The 22003-nt window shown below is 36.5% G+C and overlaps 1 protein-coding gene across 10 annotated transcripts in view; it reads left to right on the forward strand.

The window, feature by feature from the left end:
- The window catches only part of NRG3 (neuregulin 3), a 1060361-nt gene that overhangs the window by 659240 nt on the left and 379118 nt on the right, over positions 1-22003 (forward strand). The window lies entirely within an intron of this gene.

Consider the following 22003-nt stretch of genomic DNA (forward strand, 5'->3'; position numbering starts at 1 on the left):
ACCTGGGGTTTTCCACGTTATGTCGATCTCTGTACCATCTGTTAGCTGGTTGCTGGTTCATACTCTTTGATGTTCGGTTGGGAGAGGGTTAAAGTCTTGTAATGGGTAAACACACAAACATTGGGAGTCTCTTTGAGAGCTGATGAAATAGAATTAACCTCTGAAGCTCAGGGTTTCCCAGCCTAGCACTGGCTGACTTTCATCCTAGTGAAAAGTCTGCTGTAGAACTCTTTTACCAGATGCCCTGCCTGAATTTGTCTTGAGCATAGAAAAATAGAAATTCTTACTTCTAACTTTTTTAGCTTGCTGATTTTAAGATTACAAATGGATCTAGACACATAGTACCAATTTTCCACAATAGGATCCTGTTGTGCTGAGTGTTTCAGAGGATATCCTGACAACTCAGAGCTATTTCTGGTAATGGGGAAGGATATGGGGATGGTTTCTTTGTTGTGAGATGCCATTCTCTGAGTGCTCACTATCTTCATAACTCAGCAGGAATATTCTCTGTAATACAGAAAAATTGCACAGCTTTCCTAATGTGTGCATTCTTTTTTTCATTCCTAACTCAAGTATTGAGTACCTTCTTGGTGCCAGCTTCTAGTGAGACCCTGGAAATTCAGAAAAGAGCAACTCCCATCCTGTGTGCTTAGATAACTATGATATAATGTGATGAGATGGCACTGTGAACACTGGTGGGAGCAAAGTTGCAGAAGATTCTACAGGAAGCCTATGGTTTACTAGGACTTTATGGATTAGAAGTAGAAGGGCATCCCAGGCAGAGGGAGCATCAGGTAGAATGGAAATAACATGGAATAATAGTATGAGGAAATGGGAAACTACACACTGTGTGGAACGCCTGAGTGTGAAGTATTGAGTAAAAAGCCAGGTAGGGGACAGTTAGCCATCCCTTAACACTGAGAATCATTGTTCCTCTTTCCTTACACATTTGGTCTTTTAGGCATGCTACCCTGAGTACATCGAAGACTAATATATAGGTTCTTATTTTGCTGTTGCTGGCCAGCAAATGACTCTCTTGGGCACTGTCTCCAGCAGATCCAGCCTCTGAACCTAGGTTATGACTTACAGTTAAGAGTCTTGGCTTCTATCCCCTACGCCTCACCAAAGAAAGCAAATAAAGCACACCTGATCTTTGCGGAACCAGTGTTGTCCCTGACCCTGTTTCAGGCTGTGCTTCCTTAAAGCATGAACTGAAGACTTTCTAGAGCTATGTAGCCACCACATGACTTCCACACCCAGAAGGAGGATGCTGGAATGTAAGCATTGTAGCCGACACTGATCAGGCTCCCTTTTTTCTATCTGATGTTTATCTTTTGATGGGTAGTGACACTCTTAGACATGGTAGATTGCAGACCTTTGAATATAGCTTGGGACACTGTCTTCAATCCCAGGACACTAGGGAGGTCTTTCTATAGGCTTGGCTTTCTATAGGTGATTTGATTTAGGGCACAGTGATAGAGCCATTATCTCCTGACCTAGGACTAGGACTTCACTCTGGCAAAGACTAGACATTTGGTAAGATATTAAGTACACTCCCAAACAAGAGCCAAGAGAGATAAATGAACAAAAAACCAAAACCAACCATCCAAACAAAAAACCCCAAATCAAATAAAAACAAACAGGCTTGTACTGAGAGATAGTATGATGTAAGTTTCAAAGTATGGGTTTGAGAGCAAGACCTGGGTTGAAACTCTTCTTGTTTTACTGATTATTACATGTAGACTGCATTCAGGAGCTAACTTAACTAGTGACTTGGTTTCCACTTTCATAAAATAAGGTTAATAAGATTTTCTACATTATCAGTGTTGTGGTTATGAATAAATAAGATAATACATGTAAAACTACTTTTTATAGTGTCTGGTACTTAATAAGTACCTAATAAACTTCAACTATTATTTTTGCTTTCAGGACTTGGTTTGTGATCCCAGGAAAAGATGGCAAGCATGTCTCTTTTTTGGCTATTTTTCTTTGTTCTGATTTTTGTCAGTTAACCATTCAATAGACAGTAGTTATTATTTTGTTTTAAAATTTGAAAAAGTAACTGTTTTGTTTTATTATGTTATATATATGTATATTTCATATATATATGTTCCATATATGTATGTTCCATATATATAGGATAGGTATGTATATGTATGTATATATATATGTATATGTAAATTATTCAATATGGTAAATTAGCATAAAGGAAGAAAAATGTTTGCTTATAATGGACCCTGGAGTAGCACGTGCATGGTGTCTTAGGTGTTGGAACAGTTAAGAAGTGAAGGTTATCACCTATATTTTTAAAAGTTCAGTGAAAAGGAAAAAAATAGATATGGCTAGAGAGTCAGAAACTAATGGTTTAAGGAAATCTCAAAAGTGCAATTTGATTTATCAAGTAATAAATCACCCATTGAGGTAAAAAGGAAACGACACTTGAAAAGATTAATCTTTCTATTCCCAAATACTCTGATCAACTTAGAATTTAAAAGCAAAGACAACATAGGAAACAGTCATGAATGTTGTAGTTGTTTATCTTTATTATGATGTGGTATTTTGATTGCACCAGAGAGCTAGGACCAATGCATTAACTTATCTGGTAATAGATATTAAATCAATACAATGAAGAACTTTCTAAAGAAAAAAAATAGCCACCTGAAAACATAATAGGCTTTGTTAGTGGGAGGCTGTTTAGGTCGATATGAGATAATCACTCGCAATGGTGTTTTGCTCTGCTGTGGTAACAAATAAATTCCACCATTTTAGTGGCCTAACAGTAAGGCAATTTATTTCTCGTTCACACAGAGTTGCAGTAGGTCTGGCAACTCTTCACTCCAAGAGTGAAGAGGCACACAGGCAGTTCCAGAAGGATCCACACTGTTTTCATCTCTGACCCCTCTGACCTTTGAAAAGCACAGGGAGTGGGAGGAGGCCCACCAGTTCTTATTACCTCATACTGGAAATGAGGCATCACTTCCTGTCACGTCGCTGTTTCCTAGTATTTTGTTTTCTGTGACCTTATCTTGCCTTTAATGAAGTCTTGGAAATATTATCTTCCTATGATATAGGGAACACGTTCACTCTCTTGACTGCTCAAGGATCAATGTAATGGTTGGACTAAAGCACAAACATAAATCTAATGTCTGAAATTTAAGTGATAATAATTGTAGTTTATGAAATTCACCTACCAAATCTTTACTTAACCAATGCCTGAAATAAGGGTGCTTATACTGGAGAAATATGCACCGAACACAGTTAAACTTTAGTGGCTAGGTGGGTATAAAAAATGTACTATATCACATAGACAGGCATTCCCAGATATGTATGAGCAGCAAGTTGCTTCTCTTGTAATTCTTCCTCGCGTAGACAGGTAGTTACACTTGACATTTGTTTTGCTTGCTCAAAGCCAGCTCTAATAGTTCAGGAGAGAGATAATGTGTTGAGACAAATACATGCAAATCAAACTCTATGCATGGTATTTCTACCTCTATAAGCAATTCCACACTCCTCCATGCCATCTCTGGGACCTTAATCCTCCTTTCCCCTTCATGGAATCGTCCTAAATTCTGCTGATACTTCTTCCAAAGCTTTCTTCACATGTGGCTGTTTTGGGGTTTTTTGATTGTTTGTTTACCATCCAAAATGTTTTTTTTTTCTTAATGAAGACTCACATATTTCATCTTCAAAATAATTAATAAACTCATGTATATTCCTCCTTCCTCTGGCACTTCTTATGCAGCTACCAAAATCATCCTCTTAAAGCTAGAGACAGTAAACCATTGTACTTAAGCACAGAAGTTTTGGAGTAAGACAGTCTACAACCTTGGACAATTTTCTTAACCTTTACCTCTCATTTTATCAACTGGTGAATGGGAGATAATGAGACCTCTTAGGCTTAAAAGCAGATGAGAATGTATTTTACAATTGCCATATCATGCACAAGTGAATTACAACAGATGTAGGCCACAGCACAACCGTGGTGGTACCAGCTAATAACCCTTAATTTCTGGGTCATGGGAGGTTCTGGCAGCACTTGTGAGAATGGACTTAAGAGCAAGGACACGGAGGAGGTTACATTAGGGTTGGGTAATGGCTATTTGCCAACAGTACAGAAACAGTTCCGTATTTTAATGGTAATGTAAGTTACCTACCAGTTGAATATCAACTGTAGTTAATCCATTGAAAGCACTGAACACAGTGTACAATCAGGCTAGGTTAGGTAATGCTGCAGTAACAATAAACCCAAATCTGCAGGTGTTAACAAAATAAACATTTATTTCTCCCCCATACAGCGTCTGCAAACGGATTGAGTCAACACTCCATTCTCAGGCTGATGGGCTTGTCTGGGGAGGGGAGCCCCAGATATATGTCCATCAGCTCTAAAACACTTATCCCTGGAGGTGACACCTGTTTCTTCTGCATTACTTCTTATTGGCAAAAGCAAGTTACATGGCCATACCCATCTTTAAGAGGGTGGGGATGTGTGATATTTTGGTGTGCTCAGAAGAGATGAGCCATGGTAACTTCTACACAGTGTCTAGCACAGTGTCGAGTGCCATGATGCTTATTAAAGCATACTCTGATCATTGCATTTCTCTCTTCAAATTATTTTATTGTGTCTGCTTTACCTTGCCTGTAGCATTCAAACTCCTTATTATCATTACCACCTTCTGTGATGTAAATCCTAACTGTGTTTTTCTTTATACCTTTCACTATTGCTCTTCACTTTACCTCTGGCCTTTCCAAGCTGAATCATTTATTTTTCCTGTCAATCTATTGCTTACTTCATATCCTCGTCTCCACTGTTGCTTCAGTTTAAATGCCTTTACATGCCATAAGACCTTCTCACACTTCTACCCATCAAGTTCAGATGCTTTAAATATCCATTCCCACTGTGAACTTCCATAGCAATATTCCATTAATTTTTATGGCACTATTAGGTCCAAAATTATGTATTACATTTGTTTCTGTGAATGAGTATGCCCCATTCTATCCTGAAATGTCTTTGAAGGTAGGGTCCATGCCTGATTCATCTGTGTAGCCTGGCTTATGAGTAGCTTATTCACAAGGGTTCAATACATAATGTTGAATGTATGAAGGAGGCAGCCTCGTATAGCAAAGTGAGCATTGGACTTGGGATAAGAAATTCTAGATTTTAGTTGCAGCCTAGTTACTAAGTATAAATATTACCTTGAGTAATTTGCTTCACCACTTGGAACTTCAGCTTCCTTATCTCCAAGATGGAGACAATTATAACTGCCCTGTCTCCTCTTTCTTACAATGTTGTTGGGAGAAGCAAGTCGGATGTGAGGTCACAGTATATGAAAGCACTTTGTATAAATTGACCTCATTACGACATAGAAAAGCTGAACTCTGATTTTAAGTTTTCAACTGGTAATTCTTCAGCAGTATTTACATCTGTTTACCACTCTTTGCTCTTTACAAAACACCTCTCTTACCCTTTGAGTCTCATGATATTTTATACCCTTCATTTTCTGCCTACCACTTCTTTATCTGGTCATTACATTTTGGGGTTTTTCAAGGCCTGCCTTTAGCCATAATTAACTCTCCCTCTGTCATTTTTGTCCCTTTAATCTCTACTCTTGCTACGGGTTCATCCTTACTCATAAGTTTCCATCTATATGCAGATAATTCACAAATATCTACCTCATCCCTGGATCTCTTATACAAGCAAGAGATCTTTAAATTCAACTGCTTACCTGATAATCCGCACTTGGATATGTCAACGTATCTGAAGCATTACATTGTCAAAACTATACTCTTGATTTACACTTAACCCTCATAAAGTTTGCTTTATGAATATTTGCAGTGTTTTTTCTCCAGCAAATGGCCTTATATCTACTTAATTTTAAGCATCAAAATCTGAGTTACCTTCATCATCATCCATAATATCAACACTCACTGAAACAGTGTGAACCTTACCATAGATATTTCTATTAATAGCACTCTAATGGAAAGCCCCACCATGTCTCATAGGTTTCTTAGAAATACTTTATTACTAAGTGGTGTTTCTGTCCCTTGTCAATCTATTACCTATACTGCATCTTTTTCAAAATTTAAATCTTATGCTTTACTTAAAGTAGTTCCCATTGTTTCCAGATAAAGGTTAAGTTCCTTAACATGGACATTAAGAACTTGTATGGTCTTCTCCGATCTACCTCTTATTATCATAAAGATTTACTGACATTTAAAAACACTGAAAATAGGGACCATGCTACTTGGCACACATGAAGTCAAAAATAAAAAAAAAATGTGTTAACTGCTCTGAACACTGAAAAGTAAATCTATATATTCAAAAACTGTTGAATATTTGAAATCCACAAGATATGAAACATATATGAAGAATGTGTGGTCACTCAGAGAGACCCTGCCACAGGGAAAGAAAGAAAACAGTGAAGAGATAGATGTTGTTGTTGTTGTTGTCGTCGTTATTACCATGAGCTGATATTGTCGGTCTGGTCTGTGGAAGTTACAGTGGGAGAAGGAAAAGGTATGAGTCAGCTTCCAGACACTTTCTTCTCTGGTACTTTACTTTTTTCATTTTGATGGACTCTTTACTATCTTCTCTTTGGCTGTATCATTTTTCTACATTTTAAATGTGTTAGTTCCTAGGCATTCAGTTCTACGACCTCTTATATTTTACTCTACTTTTCCTATGAATATGTAAGCCACATATTTGTATTTCTAGTTCAGATATTTCTCCTGAAGATTGAAGCCTGGGCTACTTACTGGGCATCTCGGTATATATTTCTCTGTATATATATTTCTTCTTCTTTCCTGCCAATATATATATTTCTTCTTCCTTCCTGCCAAGTGCTTTTCTTTCCTTATGATTCCACTGGCCTTATCCTTCTTTGGTGACTCAATTATTCCTGTGACCTTGCCCTCTTGGACATCTAATATAATCTTTACAGTATGTCTGGGCTTTTCCAAAGGCAAGTGGAACCATTGGTTATGAGGTAAGAACACTAAGACTAAACCTCATATAACTAGTAAATAGGTACCTAGTCAATAGGTAGTGATCCCTCTGTATGTTTCTTGCAGTAATTACAGAAATTGCATCCCTCTTATCTGGTATTAGGCCTGGCTAAGCAAATTGCTATCCATGTCTGCTAATACCAAGTTCATATATTCATTTTGGATACAATTAGGGTTCCTACTTTACTATCTTCTTACTCTACCATTGGCTATTCTAACCTTTATATAAAGATCTAGTAGGCTCATAACCTTCCAGCCTGATGGTTTTCAAGCTATGATTCAAATAATTCTATGGAATTTAGCTTATGCATGGGCTATAGCCAAGATCAGTATTAAAAAGAAACTCTCTATCAATGATAAAACTTAAAAATAATAACTGCTGACCAACTCTTCATCTTTTTGGCTGTCAGGGAAGGAAAAGAAAATAATAATAATAAGTAATATCAAGGTTAATATGATTATTGTTTGGAAATTTATCACATCTTACCTTGCATATAGTAAATTCTTCAAAACAGCTTTATTTTTGTTATCGATTCGTAAACACTCTTTGTATGTGCATGTGTGTGTGTGTGTGTGTGTGTGTGTGTGTTGTATTGTTTTGTTTTTCTTTTTTGATCTTGTTTTTGATCTTTGATTTATTTTATTATATGTTGCCCTATGTATGTATGTGTATTTATTCAAATCTATTAATCTTTTCTTTATGCCTTCCAGGTTTTAAATTCTATTTAAAAAGGGCTTCCCTAAACTCCATTATTTAACTGACAAACATTTGATATAAGGAATAATTTCTTTCACTTATAAAGAATTTATACTTATCAGTAGAAAGTATACCTCAATAGAGACTAGGCAATAGGTTGCCTAGTTTCAACAGGTTGAACAGAAAAATCAGTACAAATAAGAAATAATCTTAAAGAAAAATGTTTTGTCTCACCGACAGTGAAAGAAATACAATTCAAAGCAACATGAAACTTCTCATCTTTTCAGTTTGGAAACAAACATTCTATCTAGGCTGTTGAGAACCATTTATTATATACATCATGATTCAAACTTCAAATTAATGTAAAATTTTGAAGAATGCATTAAAAATATCTGTCAAAATGTAACTGTGCATATGCTTTTTGTACCAGCCTCTCTACTCTTAAGAATTTACCCAATAGATATATTTTCCAAAGCACATCAAGATACTTCTGCAGGAATTTATGACTTACCACTCTTTGAGCTATCAAATAAAAAATGTAACATGCTAAATAAGCATTAATAGGGATGTGGTTAGGTATGTCAGAGATTCAGTCAATGAACAATATGCAGATCAAACCATTGAAATGGTTGAAATACGAAAGTGTGTGTTTATGTAGAAATCACTTAAGAATCATGAATACAGGAAAAGCCCAAGGTAAATAACTAGTGGTTACTTTGTGTAAATAAATATATATAAATATATATACATATTTTTGTAAAACTACATGTGAAACAATTTTTCTCAAATGATATACATTACAAAAATATATTGACAATGACCACCTTTGGAGAGAAAGAGTAGGTGTGGAAAATAAGGGAGGAAAAAAAGATCTTTTTATTTTGTAACTAATTTTACCCTGTTTAAAGTTTTTTAATTATTTTAAGTACACTCTGCACCCAACATGGGGCTTGAACTCACAACCCTGAGAATAAGAGTGGCATACCCTACTGACTGAGCCAGCCAGACATCTTGACATTGTTTAAATATTTTTACTAAGTATGTTACTGTTGTGTTTTTTTTTGCAAAAATAAAAATGATATTAAACTATTTTAATTCCTATGTTTTTATAAAAATTTCTAAAACTAAAGATTCTAAAAATTCTTCCTCCTTTTGTAGAAGGAATTTTTTCACTTCTTTTTGTGTTCTCACATACTGAATGCACCCTTATTAAGTTGCTAATTCTGCTGTGAGAAAGTTCTTGGTATTTTAAGTTTATGCACCTAAAACTGAAGGCAGCTGTTTTTATGGAAGGATTATATTATTCTTCAAGGTGGAGGTTGGTTTTGGAGACACCTAATGTGAACTCAGTTATAGATTCTGAGCCAGAATAAATACCCTCGCTTGTTCTCTGTTGGTGTGTGTGTGTGTGTGTGTGTGTGTGTGTGTGTGTGTGTGTGTGTGTTTTGCCTGCTATCTCCAGTAATAGCCTCTATCTATACCTCCTTTGAATTCAGCATTACTTATTTCTTCCACCACTCTTGACCTTCGAACAAAGTATAGTATTTTAAAATTGTGATCACTGTTTTAAGAATAAGTGACCAAGTGATAAACAGCCAGAAATGAACAATTTGAACACTGGAAGATTTTTCCTGTGCTATGAATTTAAAGCAGTCATTTAAAAGAAAAATAGAATCTGGTTTTTCCATGTGTCATGAGGCTTCTTTTTTTTCTCATTCCTCTATGCTTTTTATTTTTCTAGACATTCTGGTCAAACTTGTGGACAAAATGTAAATACTTGATCAGAGGAGTTGCTTAAGAAGTGTCTCAGCTGAAACCAGCCCTTTACTGCAAGTGCTAGCTGCTTCACAAGTCAAGAGTGTGAGGAGCTATGAATAAGGAGAGAACATTTTGCCATGAATTATTCAACTAACCATGGGATGCTGTTATCTCCACTCCACTAGCTTTTAATTGCACATGTAGGAATTCTGCTTATCTGGCACTCAACTTGCTGCTAAGGTGCAGCTTGCCCAAACAGGGTGGGAGGTGGGAAATGAATATCTCATCAGACAGGCAGCTGCCATTCACGGATACATTAAGGACCATGGCATAGGATTGTAACAGGAAAGCTAGAAGACAGACATAGACATTGGCAATGGAAAGGCATGTGAGACTGACATGAGATTGTCTTTTTCCCTGATCTTGGTGTGCATTGCCAAGTCTTGAGTGAAGTGTACACTTGTATGTGCTACCTCAATCTACTCCATCCTCTTTGTTAGAGACTTGAGGTCAATCCCTGGAGCACATATGATGCTTTCTTTAAGCCAGGCTCTCAGAGGCTTTCATCCTAAATGGAGTCTTGGTTCAACTTGGAGAAGCTTCTGATTTTAATTTTTGAAAGTCTATTTAAGATAGGTTTGTTAATCAAGCAAAATTATTTTCCTGAAACTTTGTTGTCATCCCACACTCCCAGAGGAGATGTCTTTTGGCACCAGCGCTAAAAATTTTCCAGAACAATTGACTTGTAAAATACCATTTTAAATACTTTGAGAAGATTTAATTTGGAACGCATTCTCAATTTATACCTTTCCCCATCGTAAATAGATAGTTCTTTAGTATGATTTCATATATCCATCTCCAGATTCAGTTGTATATACAACACACACTTTTTGTCACTTGCCATTTGTCATGCACTGTGTAGGGCATAGGGGATGTAGAAATTACAAAGGCCTACAAAGAGATACCTTTACCTTATGGAGCTCAAACACTAGAGCGAAGATGGACACACAACACAAACCTATGGTACCAATGGTTATCTCATATGGGGAGTTGTACCAGACACAACAGGAGAAGTGTTGTGAGTTGGAGTACCCAAAGCTTCCTGGGAGAAAGGGCTGGAGCAAGTGGAAGATAAGTCAAAGAAGGCTTCCCTGACAACACTTGTGGTGGAATTCGATGGTTGCTTATGCCTTAGTAAAGTTGACAAGAGAGGAAGAGTGGACATTCCAATTAGAAGGCAAAATGTGTATAAAGATCCAAAGCTATGGCAGGCTTGGAGGGTATGGGAGAATAGCAAGCCACAAATTGCTTTTTGGAAAAATAAGGTATATAAAAGAGAGTGGCAGACAATACGTGTGAAGAGCATACAAGTGGTCAGGTGCCAAGTTGCAAAGTGCTGTGTACTACATGTTATTCTGAAGGCAGCAGAGAGCCATTGAAGAATGTTCAGCAGGAGTGATGTGATCAGATTTCTGTTACAGAAGAATTGCTGTGATGACATTGTTCTTTTGGCAGTTCCTTTATTGGGTCTACACCATAAAACTTCATACTAGCATTCCCTACGGGGCCCAAATCAAAAGGACAGTATAGGTTAATTGAAAGAGCAGAGAATTGAAAGTCAGAAGAACTGCGTCTTCTTTTATGTTCTCTTCCTTTGGGAGTACGTGACTTTGGACAATGCATTTTTCTTTCTTTTTTTTTTTTTTTTTTTTTTTGATATTGATGCCAAGAGCCTAAAACAGTTCCTCAAGCCTAGTGATGTTCAATAAATGTGGAATAAACAAATGAATTTCTGGGCCTCTGTGGTCTCTTTACTAAAGTGAGGAGGATTGAAAATTGTCCTAAGAGCTGTCTTCCATTACACTGGTGTGAAGAGATCCACATGGTTCTAAGTTAAGTGTACAACTGTACTGTAGTCTTCAGGGAAATCATTATTGTTGTCATCGTTGTTGTTGTTGCTGTTATTACTATGAACTGATATTGTCGGTCTGTGCAAGGTATAGTGGGAGCAGGAAAAGGTGTGAATCAGCTTCCAGATACTTTGTTCTCCATTACTTTATTTATTTATTTATTTTTCATTCTGATGGACTCTTCTTTACTGTCTTCTCTTTGGCTGGATCATTTTTCTCTTTCTACATTTTAAATGTCTTAGTTCCTAGGCATTCAGTTGTAAGACCTCTTATCTTTTACTCTACTTTCCCCATGAATATGTAACCAGCACATTTGTATTTCTAGTTCAGATATTTCTCCTGAAGACTGAAGACTGGACTACTTACTGGGCATCTCTGTATATATTTATTTCTTCCTCCTTCCTGCCAAGTGCTTTTCTTTCCTTATGATTCCACTGGCCTTATCCTTCTTTGGTGCCTCAATTATTCCTGTGACCTTGCCCTCTTGGACATCTAATATAATCTTTACAGTGTGTTTAGGCTTTTCCAAAGGCAAGTGGAACCATTGGATTTGGTACCTGGTGAAAGTCCTTGAGGAAAGGAATACAAAGCAGGCTGTCACTTTGAAATATGTGAGGGGCCATTGTTGGGGAAATATGGAAAAGGCAAAAGCTTATGAATTAATCCTCTAAAATGTGGTCACATTTTCCCCATGTTATTTTGAAGAACTTGATGTGGTAGATGACCGCCTTTTGTGTTCAGTCTGCCACATCAAGTTCTCATTGCTTTATTATAATTGAGGTAAATCCTAAGCCTCTAGAAAAGCGACAGTTACTGAGATCTTTATCTTATAAACTGTTATATCACCAGTACTTTAGAACATAATAGGTTTAATAATTAATAAATTGATTAATCCATTGATTGTGGATTCACCCATTATCCCTTCCCCTCCAGTGTTGCCTGTATTTCAACTCATTCTGGTCTCTCCGTCTTGATGGACTGAGTCACTTATATTTCCTGACTCTCTGCTTTGTTTAATGGTTTTCCAACTGTCTCTTATTCCCCCCACCCCCCAATTTTCACTTTGTCAGTTGTAGTCATTCCAGAGTCTGATTAAATGCTACATTCTTCATGTGAATTCTCTGAATCACCTTCTGGCTTGAAATGTAATACATCATTTTTCATATACCAAAATCACCTGCTTTATTCCTCTGGCTCTAGACTCTAATAGCATCCCTTGTTTCAAAATGGTGAGTATGACTTCTGTTGTAACATCATGAGGTTACCTGAGAGCAGGTATCCTAGGGCTACCACCTGGCCAGTTGAAGTCCTCAATATGTTATTTTAGATAAATTGAGTTGAATTAAACTGAATTTCTATTTAAAATTTATATAATAATAGGAATAAGAACATATCTCACAAAAGTCATTGTAAATTACAAGTTAATCTACAAGTCACACAAATATATCCTTCCGAAGAATTTAGACTAATTCAATGGAAACAGAAATGAAGTTGAATATAGTATTAAAACTTAGATATTACTTGTCTGAGGAGAGAAGCTTGATCATATTGAAAGTACCCTTATATTTACATAATAATTCAATTGGCTTGTTGCAATAGTTAAAAAAAAAAATCTTTCCATGACCTTGAACCTGGAGAACACAGGAAATTCGAAAATATTTCCTCTCAAAAGCTTTTTTAAGGGTTTTTCATGGATAATTGAGATATTGCTGTTCATCTAAGTGTTAATGGGTTAGAAGAGGTAAAGCTTTGGGTCCTTTCCTTTGACATATAAACCACATCTTAACCATTGTTGTTCTCAACAGTAAATGATAATTTTAGAATGCCTGGTAACATCAGTTTTGAACTAAATTTTTTAACATATTTATAGCTTGCTTTTCTCCTATATTTTTTATTTGGAACTTTTCTCTCATGGTTTGTTAAATTAGATAGTTTTATTACAACTATCTTTGCCAAGCTTTTTGAAAAGTCATAGTAAATTGATCACGGTGAAGTCTAATGCATATCTCTATTGCTATAGCAACCATAATACGCTTTATACATAGTCTCATAAAAAGGTGGAACCAATGCTCACACCATTAGTAAAGGCCATTAATAAATTAACACATCCACAAATCAACATTCATCACAGTTAAGGTGATCAGGGCTGGAGTATTGCAGTAATCCTGCATTAAAGATTTAATTCATTAATTCAAGTATAAAAAAACAAATGAGAAAAATACAGACTGGATAGTGATTTGATTACTGATTCAGAAATAGGTACATGTTAAATGTCAGTATAAACTCTTATGAGAATGTTTTCTTTGAGTATAATAATTGATACTTTAGTCCAGGTGTCAGCAAATGTTTTCTGTAACCTGCAAGTAAGCAAATATGTTAAGCTCTGCAGTCCACATGGTCACTGTTGTAACTACTTGACATAAGTACAGATGCTTCTCTGTTACAATAAAACTTTATTTAAAAAATAGGCAAGAAGCTGGAATTGCCCCTACAGTCTATAGCTTGCCACCCCAGTTTTAAGCAGTTAGAAATTTATCCATGTCATTGAATTTAATTCTTACAATAATAACACAAAGTAGATAGTATTCATTCTACAGATAAGCAAATGGATGTCCTGAGGATTCAGCCCAAGGTCAGTCAGCCAGAACACAAACCAAGTTTATAATTTTAAAGCCTGACCCCTAACCACTGCTAACTAATGTACATCAGTGCTTAATGCAACAGCAGGGTGTTGTTAAATTGTGTCTATCAGCTCATTTAACTTATGAGATCCCTATTAGGTAGGTACAATTGGCATTCTCAGTTTGCAAATGGAACCCAACACCTGGGAAATCTGAGAACATTTTCTAAGGTCGAAAAAAAAAAATGAATCGATCTTTGTTCAAATTAACTTATTCTATTTAATTCAGTGCCTGAAATAACGAAATCGTTCTTTAAATGTGACTGCAGTGACCTCACAAATATATAAAAGATCATGCTTATTTAAATAGCCTCCTGAATTCTGGTAGATGCTTCAAGATTTGAAATGCTTATATCTTAATCTGCAGTTTTACTTTGATTATAACTTGCTTTCCATTCACTCTGCTTTATGAGGAGTAATTTCATGAAGAGGCAAAAAAGGGTGATTGTGGTGTGCAGTTAATTAGAATTTCTAATTAAAATCATCTTTAAAAAAAACAGCCAATGCCAATAGAAGAGTAATTACTAATCTGTAAATTAAGGAAACTGTATATGACAAGACTTTTTTTTTTCCTGTTGGATTGAAAAACATCCAGTTTAAATTAACATACCATGAATAAAGTTAGTTACCTTGAATAAAGGTAGAATGTATATGGTAATAAGGTTGAATTTAATTTGACCAAATGTAATTCAGTTAAGTCCTGGAGATTCTGTACCTGACAATCTTGCTTCATTCCTCCACCTACACCCTTTAACGCCCCCATTTTAATTGGAGGGCACAGATTTTATTTTCTAAAATAAGGGCTCAGTGAACTTACCAGGCTTTTGCATTTATATCCATGTATCTAATATGCAAGAGTGTGTGTGTGTGCGTGTGTGTGTGTGTGTGGTGGGCAGGGGCGCGTGTGTGTATGTGTGCATGCATACTTAGGAATGAGTGTGAATGTCTGTGTATGTGCTGTGTAGAAATATGGATAAAATTAGTATGATGCCTGACACATAAGCATCAAATTCTTGCTTTTTTCATGTTTTGACAATGATTTCCCTCATAATCTTATTTTATTGGTCTAAGAAATACTTGGGAATTCACCTCAGGGAGAGAAGGCATCTGTTAGGAGAATTTTCTTCACTGATCCCTAGTTACTTCTAAGCCTTAAGACCGTATTTTTAGGATTTTTTTGACCATTCCACAGACAGTCTCAGGTGACTCCTCTTCTAACTTCAAACCTACTTTAATAACTTAAGCATCTTTCTAAATTCCTTCATCTGCTTATTCTGCACTTGTGGATGCAGTGAGGAAAAGAAAGAATCATTCTGTAAAAAGCAAATCTTGTCTTTATGTCATATTATTAGCTAAAATACTTGGTCAGGCTGTTTCTGAAAATGAAACTAAGATAGGGGATAGGATGTAGGTATCATATTTATTTTTAAGCACACTAAAGATTTATGTTTACTTTTTAAAAATGAATAGAGTTTATTTTTTAGAATAGTCTTAGGTTTACAGACAAATTAGCAGAAAATAGAGTTCTTACATAATCTCCCCAGCCAAACACAGTTTTCCCCTATTATTAACATTTTATTACAATTGATGAACCAATATTGAAATATTATTATTAACTAAAGTCTATAGTTTACGTTAGGGTACCCTCTTTCTGTCATACAATCTATGGGTTTTGACAAATTCAAAGTCATGTGTCTACCATTATTAGTATCATACAGAATTATTTCAAAATAGTTTCACTGCTATAAAAATCTCTACCTGTTTATCCCTCCCCCTTTCCCTCAGCCCCTTCCAAGCTCCATTTTATTTTTCCTTATAGTTTTGTCTTTTCTTCTAGAATATCCTATGGTTCAGATCCTACAGCAGGTAACATTTCTAGGCCTGCATCTTTCATTTAGTGATATGCATTTAAAATTCCTCCATGCCTTGTTATGGTGTGATAGCTTATTTATTTTTGTCACTAGATAATATCTAGTTGTAAGAATGTAAACAGTTTGTTTATTGTTATTACCAGAAATTCACCTATGGGAGGACATCTTGTTTACTTCCAAGTTTTGACAGTTATGAAAACTGTAACAAACATTCATGGGCAAGTCTTTGTGTGGACATAAATTTTCAACTCATTTCGGGTTAGTACCTAAGAGTGTGATTCCTGGATCATAGGATACGATTATGTTTCATTTTGTAAGAAAATGGCAAGGCATCTTTCAAAGTGGCTGTACCGTTCTACGTTCCTACCATCAGTAATTGAGAGTTCCTCTTGTTCCACATCCTTTTCCCCATCTGACGTTGTCAGTGTTTGTTTTAGATTTTAGCCCTTCTAATAGGTATGTCATTGTTGTTTTAATTTGTAATTCCCTAATAACATGTGATGTTGAATATTGTTTTATATGTTTACTTACCTCCTGCAGCTGCTGTATTGTGAGCTACATGTCCTTAACTCCCCTTTGATTTCTCCATTTTTCTTCTCTTTTAAAAAATTTTTTTCTAACGTTTATTTATTATTAAGAGACAGAGCGTGAAGGGGGTGGGGGGCAGGGAGAGAGGGAGACAGAGAATCTGAAGCAGGCTCCAGGCTCCCAGCTGTCGGCACAGAGCCTGATGCGGGGCTTGAACTCACAAACCACAAGATCATGACCTGAGCCAAAGTCAGATGCTTAACTGACTGAGCCACCCAGGCGCCCCACTCCATTTTTCTTCTGATACGGAATTTGAATTATGAATCTCTTTCATTCGTGACCTCAAGTACATTCACATAGTCACAGCCATCCTGCTCAGAGCAGCCTAAGAAACTAAGACTGGGGCAAAAAATAAAAATAAAAATTGCTGAGAAGTGTTAATGTTCAGATAAATCCACCCAAACTAATGTCTATACACTGAATTCCTAGGAGCGAGAAAATGGCAAAAAGACCCTTAAGCACAGGCATTTGGTGGGCTTTTTTATTTGAAAATGTCAATTTGAAACTATACATAAAGCTGCAAATAAATGTGAACTTATATGCTGGAGTAACTAGACTTACACATGCAAAAAAAAAAAAATCTAGATACTGACCTTACGCCTTCTACAAAAATTAGATCAAAAAAGATAACAGACCTAATATAAAACACAAGACTATAAAACTTCCAGAAGATAACCATAGGAGAAAATCTTGCTGACCCTGAGTTTGACGATGAGTTTTTATATAAAGCATGAAACCCACAATATGAAAGAAAAAAAAATATTGGTAGGATTTATCAATTCAGTTTAGTTCAGTTAAAATGCAAAGCTCCTGGGCCACCTGAGTGGCTCATTTGGTTGAGTGTTCAACTTTGGCTCAGGTCATGATCTCATGGCTGAGAGCCCCATGTCAGTCTTTGCACTGACAGTATGGAGCCTGCTTCAGATTCTCTGTCTCCCTCTCTTTCGGCCCCTCTCCTGCTCATGTGCTCTCTCTCTCTCAAAAATTAATAAACACTAAAAAAAAAGTTAATGCACAGCTCCTACTCTGTGAAAGATACTTTGAAGACAAAGAAAAGGTAAGCCACAGACTGGGAGAAAATATTCACAAAATATGCATCTATCTGAAAGAGGGCTTGAATCTAAAATATACAAAGAATTCTTAAAACTGAGCAATAAGAAAATAAATGACCCAATTAAAAAGTTAACAAATGATCTAAACATACACTTCACCAAAGAAGATAGGTGTGGAAGATAATAAGCACATGGATACCATTACAGTCTGTCTTGTATGGATGCTGACCATTTCTGTCGAGTGGTATGGATTCCTTCTTCCATTGCTAAGTTTCCCCAGTTAAATAGTCCTTGGACATCTATTGATTATTTTTTAATTTAATTTAATTTAATTTAATTTTATTTTATTTTATTTTATTTTATTTTATTTTATTTTTACATTAAAAGAATTTACTTTGAGAGAGAGAGAGAGAGAGCACGCAAGCAAGCAGGGGAGGCGCAGAGAAAGAGGGAGAGGGAGAATCCCAAGCAGGCTGAGCACCGTCAGCACAGAGCCTGATATGGGGCTCGAACTCATAAACTGTGAGATCATGAACTGAGCCGAAATCAAGAGTCAGACGCTTAACTGACTGAGTCATGCAGGAGCCCCAGACATCTGCTTATTTTAAAAATCAGATATTCTAGGGGAAATACTTGACCAGACTTCTAACAATTTTATCAAATACAGTGCTGTGCTTTTTTTTCAATGTTTATTTATTTTTGGGACAGAGAGAGACAGAGCATGAACGGGGGAGGGGCAGAGAGAGAGGGAGACACAGAATCGGAAACAGGCTCCAGGCTCTGAGCCATCAGCCCAGAGCCTGACGCGGGGCTCGAACTCACGGACCGCGAGATCGTGACCTGGCTGAAGTCGGACGCTTAACCGACTGCGCCACCCAGGCGCCCCTACAGTGCTGTTTTTAAAGGTACTTGCAGTATGTATATACTTACATCTGTACTGGAAAGGTATGCAGAAAACGAAAAAAAAAAAACTACATTTATGTGTATGTATGTTTTATACACACTTCTATATACATTCACATGTGTGTGTATATATATATACACACTTCTATACACATTCACATGTGTGTGTATATATATAGATATATCTATATATATACACATACACACTGCTTCTTTCCTATCTTAATATTTATGACAAAATAGCTTATATTTATATATCATGAAGCTTAAAGTGCTTTCAGATTTAATAATTTATTTAATCCAATGGGAGAAAGAAGCTCCTTCTTTCAAATTAACATCAAAGCAGAAGTTTACTTTCAGGGTGGGAATTCAAATATTTGAACATATTTTTTTACTTGGCAACTCATTTTCTCTCCTAGGACAGATAAGAGGCCATTAAATTGAGACCAGCAGACTGAGAATTCAGCAAATCAAATGACAGATAAGGAATTGAAATATGAACTGCATATCAAATTCTGAACTTAGGCAATTTGGTAAAGGAAATGTTTCAATGGGTTTGATATGAATTTATGTTTAAAAAGCACGTGTTCTACAAATGCTGGAAAGGGAGGGGAGGGTAAGTAGCTAAAATAGGTTGAGACAAGAAAGCACACCATTGATCATTCGAAGTCAGTGCCTAAAATAGCTATGCTTTTCAGTTTTACAAAACAATCAATAGTAAGGTGATATGAAAATATCATCCGTTAGGACCTTCTCTGTTAAGCAATAATACAGATTCAGTAACAATCCAAATCCCAAATGAGTTTTCCCTGCCAGTGCATCAAGAATTCACTCCATGAGGATATACCATTTTTCACCATTGAAAATAAAGAAATGATAAGTAGGGTATTGGCAAGAAATGACAGAGCCAAGATTTCATAACTTATTTTTTGTTGATTCTAAGTTATTTCTTTATATGTTAATTCTGTTCAACTGTATTTGCTTGGATCTTAAATATAGTTGAACAATGCAGGATTTAGGAGCGCTGACCCCTGACCGAGTAGAAAATCCGTATATAACTTTTCGCTTCCCCCAAACTTTACTACTAACAGCCTACTGTTGACCAGAAGCCTTACAGTAAGATTAAACAGTCAATTAACACATATTTTCTATGTTATGTGTCTTATATATTATGTTCTTACAATAAAATAAGCTAGAGAAAAAATGTTATTAAAAATGATAAAGAAGAGAAAATACATTTACAGTGCTGTACTGTATTTATATATAAAAAAAAAATCTGTGTATAAATTGACCCACACAGTGTAAACCTGTGTTGTTCAAGGGTCAACTGGATTTGGCCCCAAAATTCTTAAAACTTCTGGTAAGCCAGTGTCTTCCAGTTAGGGTTCAGACACTGTGCCTGTTATTCCTGTAAAAATATTTATGTGGATGGGGCGCCTGGGTGGCCCAGTCGGTTACGTGTCCGACTTCAGCTCAGTCATGATCTCGTGGTCCGTGAGTTCGAGTCCCACATAGGGGGGCTGACAGCTCAGAGCCTGGAGCCTGTTTCAGATTCTGTGTCTCACTCTCTGACCCTCCCCCGTTCGTGCTGTGTCTCTCTCTGTCTCAAAAATAAATAAACATTAAAAAGTATACATTTATGTGGTATAAGAAGTGAAATATGAATTTGCCTGTAACATAGGACTCCTTAGTGGGTGATTTTGGGTTCACAGGTATGCGACTCTACTTTGCATGGGGCGCCATGCTCAGAAGGGCCTCACACTAGGTTGTCGCTTTGCTGTCATTGTCTTACCATTCTTAATAATTTTGAAACAAGAGCCCCACATTTTCAATCTGCACTGGACCTCACAAATCATGGAGCTGGTCTTGTATGTTGGAATAAAAACTTCAATGGCAAATAGACTAAGGTTTCAATCTCATCCCTGGGCCTTAAAACCATGTGAATTTGATGGAGCTAGTTGATCTCAAAAAGCCAGTTCTACCCTTGTTTACAAGATGGGGATTGAAACTGTTTACAGGATTGTAGTGATGATCTTTTTAAATGTTTATTTATTTATTTTTAAGAGAATATGTGAGTGGAGGAGGGGCAGAGAGAGCAAGAGACAGAGAATCCCAAGCGGGTTCCTTGTGTGGGGCTCAAACTCACAAAATGTGAGATCATGACCTAAGCCGAAATCGAGTCGAATGCTTAACCTACTGAGCCACCCAGGTGCCCCAATTGTATTGATGATTGAATAAAATAAAACACATAAAGAGCCTAGCACAGATAAGGCAAATATAGTTTTTCTTGCAGCAGCTAGGTACAGACAATTGCCTGGATGGCTGGGTGGGGAATCCTGGTATCCCATTTAGCCTCAGGAAGAAATACACCAACACTGAACCGCAGTGTTAAGTCACGAAGGGTTGTCAGCCTGTGGGCCCAGCCTGAAGTGGCTGGCTCTTGATAAGCATGCCTTAAACCTAAGATTTGGTCCCCTTTCTCTCATGCTTCCTCTTACCCACTTTAAATCCTGGTGGCTTCTTCATAACCTGTAGCCAGGAAAGCTGAGACTGAATTCCTTTCTAGGCAGTAGGTATCATTTGTGTCCAAATTAGCCCTCAAATTCTGAGTTGGTGATTACATCCTTATTTTAAAAGACTCAAGCTTGTACTTTGCAAATTCTGACTTCCAGAGGGTCTGAGTATGTTTTATTTTCCCAGATTATCATTAGGTCCTCTATATTAGTTCACAACTTTTTTTTTTCAGTTTTCCTGCTTAAGTCATCCCCTATAGTCAGAATCAAAAATGTGGGTTGTTAAGGTAAAGAAAGAAACCAATTCAAGAAGCGGAACAGAAATATAAATACATTTTTGTGTACCACTTGAATACAATGCCAGCCATTAACTTGTAGCATTGTTTTCTAATGAGCCATAATTATGTGCGGTAACTGTTGTCCTTTGAGGGCATCCTGGCCTAAGCAGCTCAGAGGACAGAAGAGCAGTGGCAGTCCCCGTAGGCACATTCAAAAAAAAAAAAAAAACAAAACAAAACAAAAAAAGGAGCAAAATCTCACACAAGAGGATTTTTTTTTTCTTTTTTACTGGGGAATTGACATGAAAATTGTGTAGACTGGCCCAAAGATACAACTAGCCCCAATCTCAACTCTACTATTTTGTAACCTTTTTTTTTCATAGCTTTATTGAGATCCAATTAACAGATAACACTGTATAAGTTTAAGGTGTACAATGTGGTGATGATTTGATACATGTATATTGTAAACTGTTACCACCTTAAGGTTAGTTAACAAATCCTTCGTGTCATGTAATTACCATTCTGTTGTTAAGGTGAGAATATTTTAAAATTTGCTCTCATAGAAACTTTCAAATACAAACAGTATTATTTCAATATAAAATGGTATTGTTAACTCTAGTCACCATGCTGTCCATTAGATCATTGAAACTTAGTCCTCCTATTACTGGGAGTTTGTGCTTTGACCAATGTTTCCTCATTTCCATCACCCCCAGCCTCTGGCAGCCACTGTTCTAATTTCTGCTTCCGTGAT

Source organism: Felis catus, chromosome D2, assembly GCF_018350175.1.
Source record: "Felis catus isolate Fca126 chromosome D2, F.catus_Fca126_mat1.0, whole genome shotgun sequence".
In the NCBI taxonomy this organism is placed as follows: Eukaryota; Metazoa; Chordata; class Mammalia; order Carnivora; family Felidae; genus Felis; species Felis catus.